A 16,757-nucleotide genomic window follows, 5' to 3' on the forward strand; every position below is an offset into this window, starting at 1 on the left:
TGTCATTTGAAATGATAGGAGAGATAGTTTTGGTGACTAAAGAACATATTGCTATAGGAGAGGATGTTGGAAAACAAAGTGTTATTAGTTTGTGTTAGTTCTAATTGCCTGTTTTTACAAGGTGTAAGAAAGAGATGGGCATGGATCTAGTATAAAATGCTAAGTGAAATAAATCAGAAAAAGATAATACCATATGGTTTCCCTCATATGTGGAAATTCAGAAACAGAACAAATGAAAAACAAGTAGACAAACAAAAAACCAGACTCTTAGCTATAGAGAACAAACTGATGGTTACCAGAGGGGAGGTGGGTAGGGGATGGGTGAAATAGGTGATGGGGATTAAGAAGTGCACTTGTCATGATCAATGCTGAGTAATGTATAGAATTGTTGAATCACTATGTCATACACTTGAAACTTTTCTTCCTTTCCAGCCTAGAATTCACTTTGGATATAGACAGAAATAAACACTTCTTGTGTGAGAATCTGAGATTTGGTGATTAACTTACTATGGCATAGTTTAACACACCTAAGTAAAAATATACCTATGTCAGAGGATTATTGTGGGAAGTGAATGAGTAAATAAATATAAAGCACTTACCTGGCTAATTGAAATAAGTATATAAATGTTAGGTACGAATGCTATTGTTTTTCCTAAAATTTCCAGCTAGCAGAGTGTCTTGCATTTATAAACAAATTTTGGTATTTTTTTTCTTCCTCTGTTCTATATATTTGAATTGACACTATATCTTAACATTAAAGTTTGCCACCAGAAAAGTCTACAAGAGAAGGGGAACCTAACTAGATTAAGATCTAACAATGTGACAATATTTTATTTTTAGAAGTTCAAATACCTGTTTTCTACATGTTGCATTGCCCAAGGGAAAAGATATCCCTTGTTGCTAATTAAAATTCATGGGGTAGAGATGACTGAATTAGTCAAAAATTTAAATGATACATGATGCAGATGGCAACAGTAGTAAAACTTTAGTATTTTTTCCTACAGGTAACCAGGTTTCCTAGTGTGTGACACATTTATTGGTAGTATAATATCTCAAAATTAATTCTTCATTTTAGCCATGTACAAGCTATTCACTTCCCTGTTCCTGTGACCGTGTAACCATGAACATGTAAGTTTAATATTTTTAAAGGAGAACATTCAGTTGTCACAGTAGAAGAACTTTTAACAGAACTTTTTCTAGAAGTTTCTTACGAACAATAAAACTTTCTATGTACAAAAGTACATATAAAATGAATGTTTGAATAAAAGAAGAGGTCAGTAAATATTTCCAGAGGGAAAGAGAACAGAGATGGCATATAAGTGAAGCATAGCAACTGTCTGGTTATAAATTTTAGAATACTGATGTCAGGCTATGAAAATGCCAAAACTACTGTCTTTCTCTAAAGTTTATTAAGTATATAAATTAAACAAAACCAGCATGATCTGGGGCGAAGAGCTCTGTGTTTCCTTGTGCACAATTAACAGTATGAAAAATAAAAAGTTGTAAACAAGTATATAATGTAAACACCAGAAAATACACATTTAGTTTTATAGGTAATGATAGACAACAGTAATCCTTCCCCTCTATTTGTTTTACACTAATATTAATGGTCTCAGAACAAAGCAAAACAATTATGAACCATATATATTGTGTATTCAAAGGAGAAATACTGTGCGTGGAAGATACTTTTAACTAAAATGGGCCATTCATCCTTTTTATCCTTACTTCTACTATTTAAGGACCCAAAACACACACTTCCTGAAATATCCTTCCCGGCAATTTTTCTCACACAGGAAACCATAACTGGTTATTCAGTAAGAATGAACGTATGCCCAATTCAAGTAGACACTTCCTTAGCTCAAGCTTGTACCTTATGTGTCACAGGCTCCAACACCTGGATTTGATTTTCACATAAGTAGGTACATAATCAACAACAGTTCTCAGTGATGAGGATATTGATAGCCAGCCTCCTTTCGATCTGTAAGTAAAAATTAATAGCAATAACAGAATAAAAAATAACATGTACACGTGCATTTTTTGTGTGTTGTTGGGTGTTTATATACAAAATAATTGGAATTGCCCTTCAGAAAACATTTGTCTTTATACAATTTAATTCAGCACACCTTATAAGCTTTTGAGCATGTTATAAATACCAATTGATGATGATAAAGTTTAGGCAACAAGTGATTCAGCAAAAGAATGCTGGGAGAAGGTATACTGAGTACACCAATTACAAACACACAAACACAGATCCACACCAACTACTTTAGTGCATGCATTTGATGAGACATGGATAATCTTTTACTTATTGAATGAAGATTTGGAATAGACTTAGAAACTTGTATAGTGTCAACAAAGGGAAAAAAGGAACTTTAAAATGGAAAATAAAGGTCTTTCTGGAAAGGTTACATCAAATTATAGACTTGAACTCCATCCAGAAAGTCTTATTAAAATATCCAAATGTAAGCAAAGGTTGTATATTTTAGTGTTTGCGTTACACCTAAAAACTTGTCCAAAAGATTACTCTATACCCAAGTGGCCATTTTAGAAATGTCTCGGTATTTGTGCACTAAAAAAAAATTTTTTTAAAATGTTTATTCATTTTTGACAGAGAGACAGAGACAGAGTGTGAGCGGGGGCGGTGGGGGGGGGGGGTGCGGGGAGGGGCTGAGAAAGAGGAGACACAAAATCCAAAGCAGGGTCCAGGCTCTGAGCTGTCAGCACAGAAACCAACACGGGGCTCGAACTCACGAACTGTGAGATCATGACCTGAACCAAAGTTGGGACACTTAACTGAGCCACTCAGGCACCCCAATATTTGTACACTTCTATATGTTTGTAACTTAAACATAAAGCAGTTGTAACCACAAGTCCTGAGATCACAATAGTTGCATAATCCAAGAAAAATATACTTTATCTTTTTGAGTTTCTCTTTAATATTTATAAAATGGTGGGGAAAAACTCATATCTGCTTGTCATACCTTGAAAGATATTATAAAGATGTAAGTGAAAATACTTTATACTCCAACTCTCAATGTGCATATTATTTACTATCTTTACAGTTATTATGATTAAATATGTGACTATTGCTTAATGTCTTTGTATTAACATTATCCTCACCTATAAATAGGGCATAAAAGATCCTTGTCTAACATCTTTTTTTCCTATTGTATATACAATTGAAAGTTGTACTTCTATATGTTTGGAATCCACTGTTTTGTGAAATTAATCTTATTTTGTTTCATGGTTGGACATATATACATTTTGCTACAAAAATGTTTGGCTTCTCCATGAGAAGTTAATTTATTTGCCATCATAGTTTTTCTGCCTTCTCTATAACTCAATGGTAGATGTCATTATTTTATATAACATACGTCAGTTCTAAAAATTTCTTTTGGATCTACTGGTGAGCTGATTCCCAAGCAAGTTTTGTGATCCCATACTCACACTGTAATCATCAGAGCAAAATTTTAGCAAGTTTCAGACCTGAAATGTTTAGGATGATGTTGTCTTACCTTTAATATTTGATGCAGCTTATTAGTAGAATGACCCTAGGCTTTGAGTTATTAGATCAGTGTTATATCAGTTTTACATGCTGTATGATCTTAGGCCAGTTTTAAACAAAACAAAACAATGCAACAAAACAAACTCTTTGGCCCTCATGTCTTTATGTGTAAAGTAATAAATATGTCGCACAATTTTTGTTAACCTTGCCAATGTTTATCCTAATTTCAACTTGTTCTGCCTTCTTATCTATCACCATCAATGATCATCCTCAATGCCTATTTTCCGTTCTCAAGATCTAGGACTTAAACATTGCATTTTTATGCTTCTCACAATTTTCTCTTATAGTGGTTTCTTATACATGTCCATTTGCCTTCTATAATTTTTTTTGATTACATTTTATAAATCTCTCTCTAAAATTGTATCTTCTTTTCTGACCTATAGCCATAGTCATTGGTCTTTATTATGTCACAGATAACATTACTGTAATGGTCTTTGAATTGTTCTTTTAGTGTTATGATTCTACTCTTTCCAGTAGAAGAGTTCTCTGATACACTATTCTTAAAAACAAAGACAATCTTTATATTAGGGCTCTTCAGAGAAACAGAACAAAAATACACTATATGTACTTATAATGTATTATAAGGAATTTTGATATGATATTATTATGATATACTATAAGAAATTGGCTCATGCAATTATGGAGGCTGAGAAGTCCCACAATCTGCTGTCTGTAAGCTGGACATTCAGGAAAACTGATGTTCAGTTCTAAGAACTGGAGGGCCAATGGTGTAAGTCTCAGTTGAAGGCACAAGACCAGTTTCCAGCTGAATCAGTCTCCTTCCACCACCGTTTAGTTTTATTCTGGTCTTAAATATTTGATACTTATATCAATATACCCTTCTCAGTGAGAGAAGGGTAATGTGATTTACTCAGTCCTGTGATTCAAATGTTAACCTCATCCCTCACAGACACACCCAGAAATAATGTTAATCCTGGTACCTTGTATCCCAGTCAAGTAGACACATAAAAGCAACCATCACAATTCTTTGTCTTCCTTGTTCAAATGCTTCTGTTATTTTAAATATGAAGTTTATAGTTTGATTTGAGAGTAAACTGTTAGCCATTTTTTTTAGAATATCAGGGATGTGAGAGCTCCACACTTGAGCTTTACTTTTCCTAAAGAACAATGAAAATGGAAATTCCAATGTTAAGGAGGCAATAGCATACATTTTAAATGCATAATGAATAACTTTCACAAACTAGTTTAGATTCTAGGACTCAGATGGCCTCTGCAGCATTTATCATGATCAAAGATGTGTTTAGAATAAGAGTATGTACCAACTATTTCAGACCATTTGTAAATAGCCATAATGAAGAAGAATGAGGAAGAGGAGGACAGGGGGATAAAAAGGGGAGGGAAAAGAGAAAAAGAGGAAAGGAAAGGAAGGGAGGAAGGAAAGGAGAAAAGAGAAACAAAGAAAGAAAACAAGTGTTTTATTGGCCTGAGTCCAAGTACAGAGAGCCTGATTGCCTCTTTATCATACAGTGGCTAATATGGTCTGACCCAATCCCTCCTGGAGGTCATCAGCATACTGAGAAATTATTATTAAATATTTATTGAATATCATGAGGCAATAAAAACTGATCATGCATATGTTCATGTTTTAAAACCACGTATGTGATTTTCAAGTCCCATCATAAAGAACAAAGATCAGGGCAGACTGTCATATTAAATATATTAAAATTAGAGGAGAAGGAAATGTGTGTGAGAGAAGAGAGACAACAATGTGACAAATTCTGTAGCAAGATGTGTTAATTAGTAAAATATTTTGAAAGGGAGATTAATTGTCACTATTATACTAAAAATACAATATCCTTTGATATCCTGAAATGTGAAGAATGGTGGAGTGCACGATTTGGATAAGGTCTAATATTAAGTCAGGGTTGCTGAGTTTTCAAAAGCAAGACTTTTCCTTGAAGGGTGAATGAAAACAGCTTTTTAACTTACGATCTTAGATACCATTAGTCCCAATAAAGTTGATGATTTCTTCTGGGAGAGTTTAATCAGTTTGTTGTGACATGGTACCAGCAACTCAATTCTATAAAACAATTGTGATTGATTACTGTTGTTCCATGAATTGGTCAGAAGGGAGCCTGAGAAAATCACTTCTACAGCCTGCCTTTCTAAGTACAACTTCAGAAAATGATGGTCTTCTGGATTTGAGCTATTTTTTTTTCTCATGACCACTCATAAAAATATATTTCATTAGCCATTTCTTTATTTTTTAAACAGAAAATATCAACAATGATCACAATCTAGGACAGAAGTCACAGCAATTAACTAACTGTAATGACATGTGATAAGGTTAAGCCTTTTCTTAAACCCCGAGCCTGTTAAGTATTGACATCTCCTGACCGGAACACAGCAGGCACACTTAGAAGGCCACAACCATGTCTATTAAAGTGCCTTGGCAATCCACAGTGTTTCCAAGTCAACAAACAGTGCCCAACCCGAGACTAGGACTGGCTATTTAAACATAAGACAAAGCTATTCTGAATATAATGTGTACCTTTCAATTTCATTTGTTCTAACGACATTATCACATTTATTTATAAGACATATGGCACCTTCTTCCTGCTGCATCATTATACATAAAAGTATATGTTCTTGGGAATTTTTTAAAAGAAAGCAACCAACCAGAAGTGGTATTTGTTATTGTTTAGGAGACAAAAATCCCTTTATTACTTCTTAGATAAGGTGGACTCAGCCATGGCATTCGTACCTATTGTGTAGATAGGTATACCTTATTCTACAGATCTTTTGAGATTTATGAATTATATAGGATAATTTTGGAAGAGGCTATAGAGATAACCTTGAAAGACCTGCCTTGCTAAACAAGTAGCTTCAGTTATACTTTCTACATACTGCATCATTTAAAAAGTCACTTATTGTGTACATTACTTTGTCCAGTTATAAATATTCAAAGTCCTGAGAGTAATTTGCCTTACCTTATTTTCTATAAAGCTATACAATATGGCATAAATCATTCATCATTATCAACAAAATAGGGAAGCACAGAACTTCAGAAAAATGTGTTCTCTATATTAGGGTATTAGTTGATTAACTTTGAAGATGTAGATTCCAAATTTTTCACTAGATCAGCTGAAGACTCAAATGAGATAGGGAAACGCCTGCATGGTTTAACCTAAGTGTGACTGCAATAGTTTTTTTGTCCTCCATTATCTTTTTTCCCTATTTTTCTTGCATGGTGCTTCCCATTAAATGGTAAATTTTCCAACATTAAAGTAAAAATCTCAAAGACATATAATTTATTAACATGTCCTATAAGTTTATTAGATTAGCTCCATTATCTTTAAGATCTTTGAAAATTTTACAGAGGAACTGAAGAAAATGATGTGGAGCAAGAAAAAGTTTGGAGCCCAGGTGACAGTCAATGGGGAAGAATCTAGAGAACCAAGGCAAAGAAAGGCCTGAGGCTTAATAGAAGGAGGAGAAATAGAAGACTAGATACATGCATAATGGAAGGGTAGCTTTCAGACACACTTCTCCTAAAGAGCTCTGATGAGCCATATTTATGGAGCCACTAATTCTTGAGAGAGAGTACTCAAGCAAAGATATTCGATGATGGTTTGATCATTTATGCTTTGCTGTATCTTTTTTCCTCATTAATTCCACTGAAGTTAATATGTGAAGGTGATAGTATTACCTAAGTGTAATAATTAAGCTGTGACAGCTATTCTATTATGAAATACATTTGACAATTATTGTCATGAATTAGATTAATTACAGACCATTTAAATAATAATGTTTTGAACTTAAACAAAATCATTTATTGTTATACTTCAGAGAACTTCAAAGGATTTTCTGCATGTCTAGTTATAATTTTTGTTTCTGGATTTCAACAGTAAGTCATGCAAAAAAATCTTACCAACTTTGAAGGTTATCAATGTTTACTTGTTTGTTTTTCACTACATGTGATAAATGTTAAAAGAATAACAAATAATAAGATTATATTCAAAATTTAGATCACTAAGTGATAAATTTATATTATGAAACTTAAAGAAAATCCCAACATATTTCTTCTTAATATACATGTCCACTGCACCATTGATGAAGTTCATGAATGTTTCACACACATGGATTCTCAAGAGACTTCACAGAATAATTTTTACTGGCGTTTATCTGGGAGACAAACCTAGAATTTTTCCTCCCAAATACATTTATACCAGAATGCAATGTTGGTTTCAAAACTTTAACTATGTGCAAAAGTCTAATGAGTTCTGGACAGTTATAAGTCCTTATAAGATCCAAAATGCTAAGAATTTGAGTGACAGTTTCCAGTTAAGCAGAATATATATTCCATTTTAATTGAAATTCTTGTTTATCTATGTTTGATTTGCTTATTTTCAGTGAAACTTAAACTTTGAATTCTAGAGCCTAAATTAATATGCAGAGGTAGTTGCTATACTCCTTTAGAAACAGTTCCTAAATGTATGACAAGTCACTTAAGATATAAGCTAATGTGTCTAGGGCATGTCTCAGAACATTTTAATTACATTTCATTAATTCAGAATCACAACACATTTAAATTTTCCTAAATATGAAAAGGCTGAGACCTTAGGTGGTTTTATGCATCATTAAATTTAACATGAAATTATATAGCTATAGCTCACTAGTTCTTCAAGTTTTCACTATTAATCTACACACAGGATGCTGGAATGCTTAGGGAAATAGCATTGCTAGATCATGTGTTAAAAACAAATGATACTATATTACAGAAAATATAAACCTACACGGTGGCTACTGTTACACACACAGATCTTTCTGAATAATCCATAAATAGAAATGATGATCTTTAAATTATCCTATTGTAAAGAAGTTAACTTTGTTTAGATTTGCTACAATAACCATAAAATTACAATATAAAATATTTCTTGACTACTTTAAAAACTTGTCCATATTAGTTTCAAATTGGGGGAAATATCTTTGGCCTTTCTTTCTTCCTCTTCCTGGGACTCAGATATGATGGCTGGAGCTCCATAAGGATCTTAAACCATCTGGAAATCTAGGATGAAGGTGCCAGGTAAAATGATAGAACAGAGATAGAAGGAGCTTGGGTCACTGATGGTTGTGGCTCTATTTTACTAGTCTTGAACTATCTTTATTCAGACGTGTGTGTGTGTGTGTGTGTGTGTGTGTGTGTGTGTGAAAGAAATCAATTTCTAAGTGACTGAAGTCACAATACATTTTTTTCTATGTGCAGAAAAACCTATTTTTTATATTATTCAAACATTCAGCAGTGTTTGGCCTTAAGTTATATTTCTGATTGACAGGTCTGCCAAAGTATTAGAAAGCCTTGATTATAAGTATCATATGTTATTCATATTGACTGTTGACAGCAACATTTCCCAGACTTTCCTCACTTCCAACAATCAAACCAATGACTCTTTTCAGTCTCATTGTGTATGTGCAAAAGAACAGAAAAGAAATGCTGCCAAGACACAAAACTGGACCAGACATGGGAACGGAGAGCTTCAGTGTATAGGGATGGATGATGACCACTTTGAAGGCAGGTATAATTCTGAAGAAACATACATCTGGTAGAATTACCAGGGTGAAGAAATAGATGTGACCTCACAAACAGAATACTAGCTCATAATCTCCTTTCCTATTATCACCTAATGTTTGACCACAGAACCAAGAAAGACAATGAGACAGAAATGGAAGAGAAAGCATTTTCAAAGCCTAAAGCATCAAATTGGCACTCATGACACTAGTCCTATTGAAACAAATATATTTGGGTTAAAAATTAGCACATCTTTTCATTTTAAACTATTAAGTGCTGAGAAATTTACTTTTGAGTTTTGAGAGCAGTTAAAGGGGAAGAGAATTCCCATGATTTATGGTATTAGGGCTAGGTGATGCACTCAGAGTGGTGCTCAGTCAGAAGTAAGGTGCAAAGGAACAAAAACTTTTATGATGATCCTTTTGTGGCCTCTAACTAGATATATCACTTTTAATTGATTGACCACTACATCATGTTCCGTATGAATGATGATTTTTTTATTCTGTTATCTTAGGAGAAAGTCTCTATATTTATATTTTGGATGTTAAAACATTGTTGAGGATATACTATTACAAGAAACCATTTTTATAAACATTAACCTAAAGGTAAAAGATGGATACGGGATTTCTGTTGTTGGGAGCCAATCTCAGCTGTCCTTGAGATATAGACAATGTACTTATTTATTTTTTCTTATGCTTTATTCAGTTTTTAAGGAATTATTCCAGCAACGTATCTGGAAAATGGCACTCACAATGAGCAAAACTCTTTCTTGAGGTCTTTCATGGTACGTTGAGAGAATTCATATAGAGAGACACAGTTCCTCTAATTGTAATCCATTTTATAGAGCAGAAAAGCTTTGCAAATCAATGAGAGGATATTTCAATTGAGCTACTCATTTACATGAGTGAGCCTATACAGCCTGTTCATCATGCTTTGGTGTAGGAGTATATAATTTCTGCATGGCGGCACAAAGATAAACTACCCAGGTAAAGTCAGAAAAGATTTCATCAAGTTATGGTATTTGGTGGAAGTGTAAGCAGATGGGAAGGAACTAGTGATTTGGGGACTTATACAGTTAAAAGAGGGGGGATTAGGGAAACGAAAATAGAAAGGGTCAAAATTAGACAATTATGGCTTAAAATGAAAACCAAAATAAAAAGGAGAGACTGGGAGCATCCCTGTCTCTGAGATTGAAGGGAAAGGAACAGAAGGTAATATATCAAGATGATTAGGCGATTTGAGGACAACACGATTATGAATTACAAGCTGTGGTCTCTTATTTATCCTTTGTGAAAAAAACAAATGAAATAATCCAAGGTGAGGTGGAAGTATAACTTGACGTTAGTCTGTGCTAATGGTAATGGAAGGAAATGAACAAGGTAAAAAAAAGGCTTTCTGGGTCATGGTGATGGCTTGATTGAGATGGGAATTTAATATCCATTTGAGTGAAACTCAACTGCTCAGATGGTTCTCCTGTTGTGCTTGAGAACCACTTTGCTGAAGAGGAGAAATATAATTGCAGAATTTAGTTGAGGTTGGAATTTCAGATAAAAATATAATGTGAAGGTTGACATAATGAGGGAGTTGAGAGAAATAATGAGAAATTCAAGTAAACAACCATGGCTTAAGATGCTAAAATAACAATAAAAAAGAAGGGACTGAATAAAAAGGAGGTGGATTGAGATGATATATTAGCCAAGAAAAAATGGGGAAGGATATGAAGAAGTTTAAGGACTGGATGAAGTAGCAGATCAGAACTGTCAGGAGTAAAAGAATAAGGGAAGTAGAAAGGTAAGCTGTAGTCAGATACTGGTGTTTAAGAATTCAAGTCTATGGATGTTCACAGCATAAAAACAATTTCCGGAGTAATAACAAACTACAGGAGTTATAAAGATCATTGGACCTTGTAAGTGCAAGGAACTAAAAGACTGAGTTATGTTGGGTTTATATTTAAATAACTTACGATTTATTAAACAAAATTTTTTTTTCAGAATTGATACCTACTAAGAACTATTTAAGAACTGAGACACCACATTGAGAAAAACAAGGCATGGAGTTTAGTAGTCAGCTACTAACCAAGTAACCAAGTAACATATTAATGTATTATGTTAGAAAATATATCAGAGTTAGGACATAACAGGGTGACAGGGACAGTTTCTTCAGTATCCGGGGAAAACATTTCTGTAAAGATAACATTTAAGCAGAGACCTGAATAAATAGGAAATAATGAAACATAAGACTATTTGAAGCAAGAACACTTATGATAGAGCCTATAGCAAGTGTAAAGCTCAGAGGTAGTAATGTTTGCTGTGTTGCAAGAACGGACAAGGGTTTGATGAAGCCAGAATATAAAGGATTGGCCTCGTATTAAGTATTGGCAAGAATGATGACTTGCACTCAGCTCAGGACACATCATTTTGACTCCCACACAGGCTAGAGTAATGCGAAGGAGGCATATGATCTCAAAGACATATGATAGAGCAGGTGGACACAGCTCCCTGTTGGTGGACATAGCTCCCTGTTACAGCCCTCCTTCTTCACTGATACATGCTAAAGTCCTAGGCTTTCAGTGACCTGTACAGATGGAGCAATTCACCAGATCACTGGTTTTTATACAATTTTAAGAACTTGGCTTCACTGATTTTTATACAAGTTCAAAACAGGCAGGTAGAGGGAGAACAGGGGGGTGGGGCAGATTAATGAGTTCAAATTACCTAGCTCTAAGGTTCACATTCTAGAATCCCAATTTCCTGATGTACCACAATTATTTAACATTGTTAATTTCCCAATTTATTTCATGTTGCATCATTGGAGCTGCTCACAATGTCAGTACAGCAGAGCAGCTATTGAAAAATGGTTGGAGGGGCACCTGGGTGGCTCAGTCGGTTGAGCGTTCGACTTCAGCTCAGGTCAAGATCTCACAGCTTGTGAGTTCAAGCCCCACGTCAGGCTCTGTGCTGTGCTGATAGCTCAGAGCCTGGAGCCTACTTCTGATTCTGTCCCCCTATCTCTCTGCTCCTCCCCTGTTCACTCTCTCTCTCTCAAAAAATTAATAAACATTAAAAAATAATTTTTTAAAAAAGAAAAATGGTTGGAAATGAGTTTAGAGTAGTAGACTGGTTCAATCATATTAAACCTTGTAGAATATAGTAAGAGCTTTATCATAAGTATTAAGGGAAACCATTTGAAGTGTTAAAAAGGGGATTGAATTGTAGAACGCAATTTGTGATATAAATAGGGTAGGAAAGAGGCGTCTGGATGGCTTAGTCAGTTGAGCGTCCAACTTTGGCTCAGGTCATGATCTCATGGTTTAAGAGTTCAAGCCCTGCATCAGGCTTTGTCCTGATAGCTCAGAGCCTGGAGCCTGCCTGGGATTCTGTGTCTCCCCCTCTCTGCCCCTCCCATGCTCATGCTGTGTCCCTCTCTGTCTGTTAATAATAAATAAATAAATGTTAAAAAAAAACATTTAATAGGGTAGGGAAGAGAAACCAGGATGTAGAGAAACTGAATGGGAGAATATTGTAAAAACTCATGTAAAAAGGTAGCTTAGCTTGGGTAGTTGAAATAGAGCTAGTGATGTGGGATATGATTTTTATAGTATTTACATCTTTAAAAGTAACAAAACACATAAAATATGCTTAGGAATAGGATGTGGGATGTATAAAAGAGGAATCAAAGATGACTGAGGGATTTCTTCTTTGGCCAACTGTGGACAGTGTTACTATTTATTAAGATGAAACACACTGAAGGCAAAGTCACATTTTTGTGAACGGTGGAGAGGACAGGGTTTGGTTTTGGTCACGCTAAGTTTCATAGTCCTTTAGATACGAAAGTGAAGATATCAGGATATATGATTCTTGATACCAAGGCAAATGACAGGGCTGAGCAACTTATTAATTATCATCACCCAGGGGAGACTGGCTGAGCACTTAGAAATTGAATGGATGCAGAAAGAAGAGCTCCTCAGACTGAGCAGAGACACCCGAAGAGGAAGAAGAAGGTAATGAGATCGATGGATTGGAACCATGTTGAAATTGAGTAAATGTTGGGGTAGAAGTGCTGCAGAGAAAGTGCTGGAAAAAAGAGAAGGCAACAAAAAGTACATTCCAGAGACAAAGTGGATCATAAAGACTATGTACTGATTCTTATAGGGATTGTACTCTGGCAATGAGTCCAATGGGCACTTTGGACTCTTCATATTAACTTATATACCAAAGTTGAGAACATGATGGAATTAGTGTTACTATTCTACCTGAGGAAGAAGATATTTCCAGTTATAGCCTGATCCTTTAATAATGAGGCAGGTATTCTGTATGTATGGGCCAGACAGGATGGAAGAGATAAGCGGTGTACTCAGTAGTAAAAAATGATTAAAGCTTTTTTCCCCCAAATCCAATGTTGGTAATTATTCAGGCTGGGGGATAATTGGTTTGTCCACCAAAGCACAATTCTTAGGTCTTTCACCTATCTGCTTTGGATAATGTTGAGACCAGGGAGAGGGTGGTTTTACATAAGGATGCAGAGCTCTGTGAGTCTCCTTCCATCTTTCTAAGGGCAGTATTGAACCAGGCATACGTCAAGCTTTGGAGACCTTTCTTCAACGTTACCATGGTTGTGATGAGGAAAAAGGAGGTGTGGGTTTAACAGGAATGAGAAGGATAATCACAAGGATTCAGGTGGAAATAATTACAGTCCAAATCATGAAATACATGAGTGACTGACTAGAGATAAGTTAGTAATAATAAGAAAAAAAAAAAAAGACACCAGGACAATGGGAATGTTTTTACATGGAATTAACCTTAAAGGGACAAAGTTTATTTTTTCATGACTGAAAAAAAACTGCTTTTCAGGATACAATGAATAAAGAAGAAAATTACACCACTTCTTTTCTTTTTCCATGTGAAGTGAAAGATCAGCAGTTCCAATGTAAGATATCTCTCAAAGGAGAGCTAGCATTAATGTAAGCAGATGCAGACAGCAATCTCTGAAGAGGTTAAATGAAAAAAATAAATAAATAACTTAAGTAGAAATCCCAGAGACTGTAGTCAACAAGGTTGCAAGAGAAGTCAATAATTTTGGATTGATATGTATGCAAAAGACTTAGAAAATAAAGGCGCAAAGGGGCAGATTAAAATAATACATCATAAAATAAAATTATGTCCTTAAACTTACTTGATTATTCAGTTAGATTGCAATACTATTGTTATTAAAATGAATTCTAAATTAGCTCATTTAAAATGTTCATATTAGTGCCTTTTTGCCACAATAAATGACTTTAAAGCATTATTAAGTGAAACAGCTAATGCAAAATACTCATCATCTTGGAAGGCTTTGTTTCAGCAACATCTGGAAATAGGTTAGCATATGGGTGTGTGTGTTTGTGTGTGTGTGTAATATACATATTTATTTAGATACATATTTATTTAGAAATATGTAAACATACACATTTATTGAGAAATATATGTGAGTGTTAATACCATTAACTAGTAATTTATCTAGTATTTACTGGAGTATACATGTTGTCTATACCTAGAAGGCTGAATAAATCTAGGATTTCCTAAGGAGTTTCATGTCGAAATTAGGGATTTATGAAAGACAAGTACACAGTTTAGATTAAACCACATAAGTGCGTGATTTAGAAATGTAGTATTTAGAAACATGGTTCTATTTATCTGCAGATGGAAAAACGTGTGTATGTTATAAATTTGTGTTTACATTAATAGAAATTTATTTTTAGTCTTCTTTCGACAATGAGTGGTATTATTTTTTATGCAAACAATATATGTTTATAGCCACATTTAACACCACCACCCTTTCCATAAATATTTCTTGTGTTTGCCGTTATCTTCATTTGTTCTCCTTTCTAGTTAAAGAACCTCTTTTCTCTTTTGTGTGATTTGGGTAAGAATTAGTTCCCATCTCCACAACACAGATGTGAATTTTTTACCCAGTATTAATCACTAGTCTCAGTAATTAATTCTTGAATATTCACATAAATAAAGCAAAAACAAATGTAATCTTTTTTTTTCAATATATGAAATTTATTGTCAAATTGGTTTCCATACAACACCCAGTGCTCATCCCAAAAGGTGCCCTCCTCAATACCCATCACCCACCCTCCTCTCCCTCCCACCCCCCATCAACCCTCAGTTTGTTCTCAGTTTTTAACAGTCTCTTATGCTTTGGCTCTCTCCCACTCTAACCTCTTTTTTTTTTTTCCTTCCCCTCCCCCATGGGTTTCTGTTAAGTTTCTCAGGATCCACATAAGAGTGAAAACATATGGTATCTGTCTTTCTCTGTATGGCTTATTTCACTTAGCATCACACTCTCCAGTTCCATCCACATTGCTACAAAGGGCCATATTTCATTCTTTCTCATTGCCACGTAGTACTCCATTGTGTATATAAACCACAATTTCTTTATCCATTCATCAGTTGATGGACATTTAGGCTCTTTCCATAATTTGGCTATTGTTGAGAGTGCTGCTATAAACACTGGGGTACAATTGCCCCTATGCATCAGTACTCCTGCATCCCTTGGGTAAATTCCTAGCAGTGCTATTGCTGGGTCATAGGGTAGGTCTATTTTTAATTTTCTGAGGAACCTCCACACTGTTTTCCAGAGTGGCGGCACCAATTTGCATTCCCACCAACAGTGCAAGAGGGTTCCCGTTTCTCCACATCCTCTCCAGCATCTAGAGTCTCCTGATTTGTTCATTTTGGTCACTCTGACTGGCGTGAGGTGATATCTGAGTGTGGTTTTGATTTGTATTTCCCTGATAAGGAGCGACGCTGAGCATCTTTTCATGTGCCTGTTGGCCATCTGGATGTCTTCTTTAGAGAAGTGTCTATTCATGTTTTCTGCCCATTTCTTCACTGGGTTATTTGTTTTTTGGGTGTGGAGTTTGGTGAGCTCTTTATAGATTTTGGATACTAGCCCTTTGTCCGATATGTCATTTGCGAATATCTTTTCCCATTCCGTTGGTTGCCTTTTAGTTTTGTTGGTTGTTTCCTTTGCTGTGCAGAAGCTTTTTATCTTCATAAGGTCCCAGTAGTTCATTTTTGCTTTTAATTCCCTTGCCTTTGGGGATGTGTCGAGTAAGAGATTGCTACGGCTGAGGTCAGAGAGGTCTTTTCCTGCTTTGTCCTCTAGGGTTTTGATGGTTTCCTATCTCACATTCAGGTCCTGTATCCATTTTGAGTTTACTTTTGTGAATGGTGTGAGAAAGTGGTCTAGTTTCAAACTTCTGCATGTTGCTGTCCAGTTCTCCCAGCACCATTTGTTAAAGAGACTGTCTTTTTTCCATTGGATGTTCTTTCCTGCTTTGTCAAAGATTAGTTGGCTATACGTTTGTGGGTCTAGTTCTGGGGTTTCTATTCTATTCCATTGGTCTATGTGTCTGTTTTTGTGCCAAAACAAATGTAATCTTAAATATGACTAATTTGCCATAACTATTAGAGAAGAAATCATCTTTTTCCTTGAAGTTATTGGTCATTAGTGTGTAAGTCTTGGGCCACCTTGGCTATAGTTTCTCACAGCTCCATTCCTCTGTACATACTCATGTTTTCCTTAGATCTACTCCTATTGACTATTCATCTGGCAAATTCCTATTAATATATCACCCTAACACTCTCTCTATTCTTTCACTTTTTTTTTTGTTTT

At 35.0% G+C, this 16,757-nt stretch overlaps 1 long non-coding RNA gene across 1 annotated transcript; it reads right to left on the reverse strand.

Annotated features, from left to right (window-relative positions):
* Window positions 1-312: 312 nt before the first annotated feature.
* On the reverse strand, window positions 313-12,033 carry LOC123384333. The gene is made up of 3 exons (XR_006595255.1): window positions 5,516-12,033; window positions 4,507-4,683; window positions 313-1,978 (listed from the first exon to the last, which is right to left on the reverse strand). It is a non-coding gene; the product is annotated as an uncharacterized LOC123384333 (long non-coding RNA).
* Between the last annotated feature and the right edge of the window lie 4,724 nt (window positions 12,034-16,757).

Source organism: Felis catus, chromosome A1, assembly GCF_018350175.1.
Source record: "Felis catus isolate Fca126 chromosome A1, F.catus_Fca126_mat1.0, whole genome shotgun sequence".
Lineage (NCBI taxonomy): Eukaryota > Metazoa > Chordata > Mammalia > Carnivora > Felidae > Felis > Felis catus.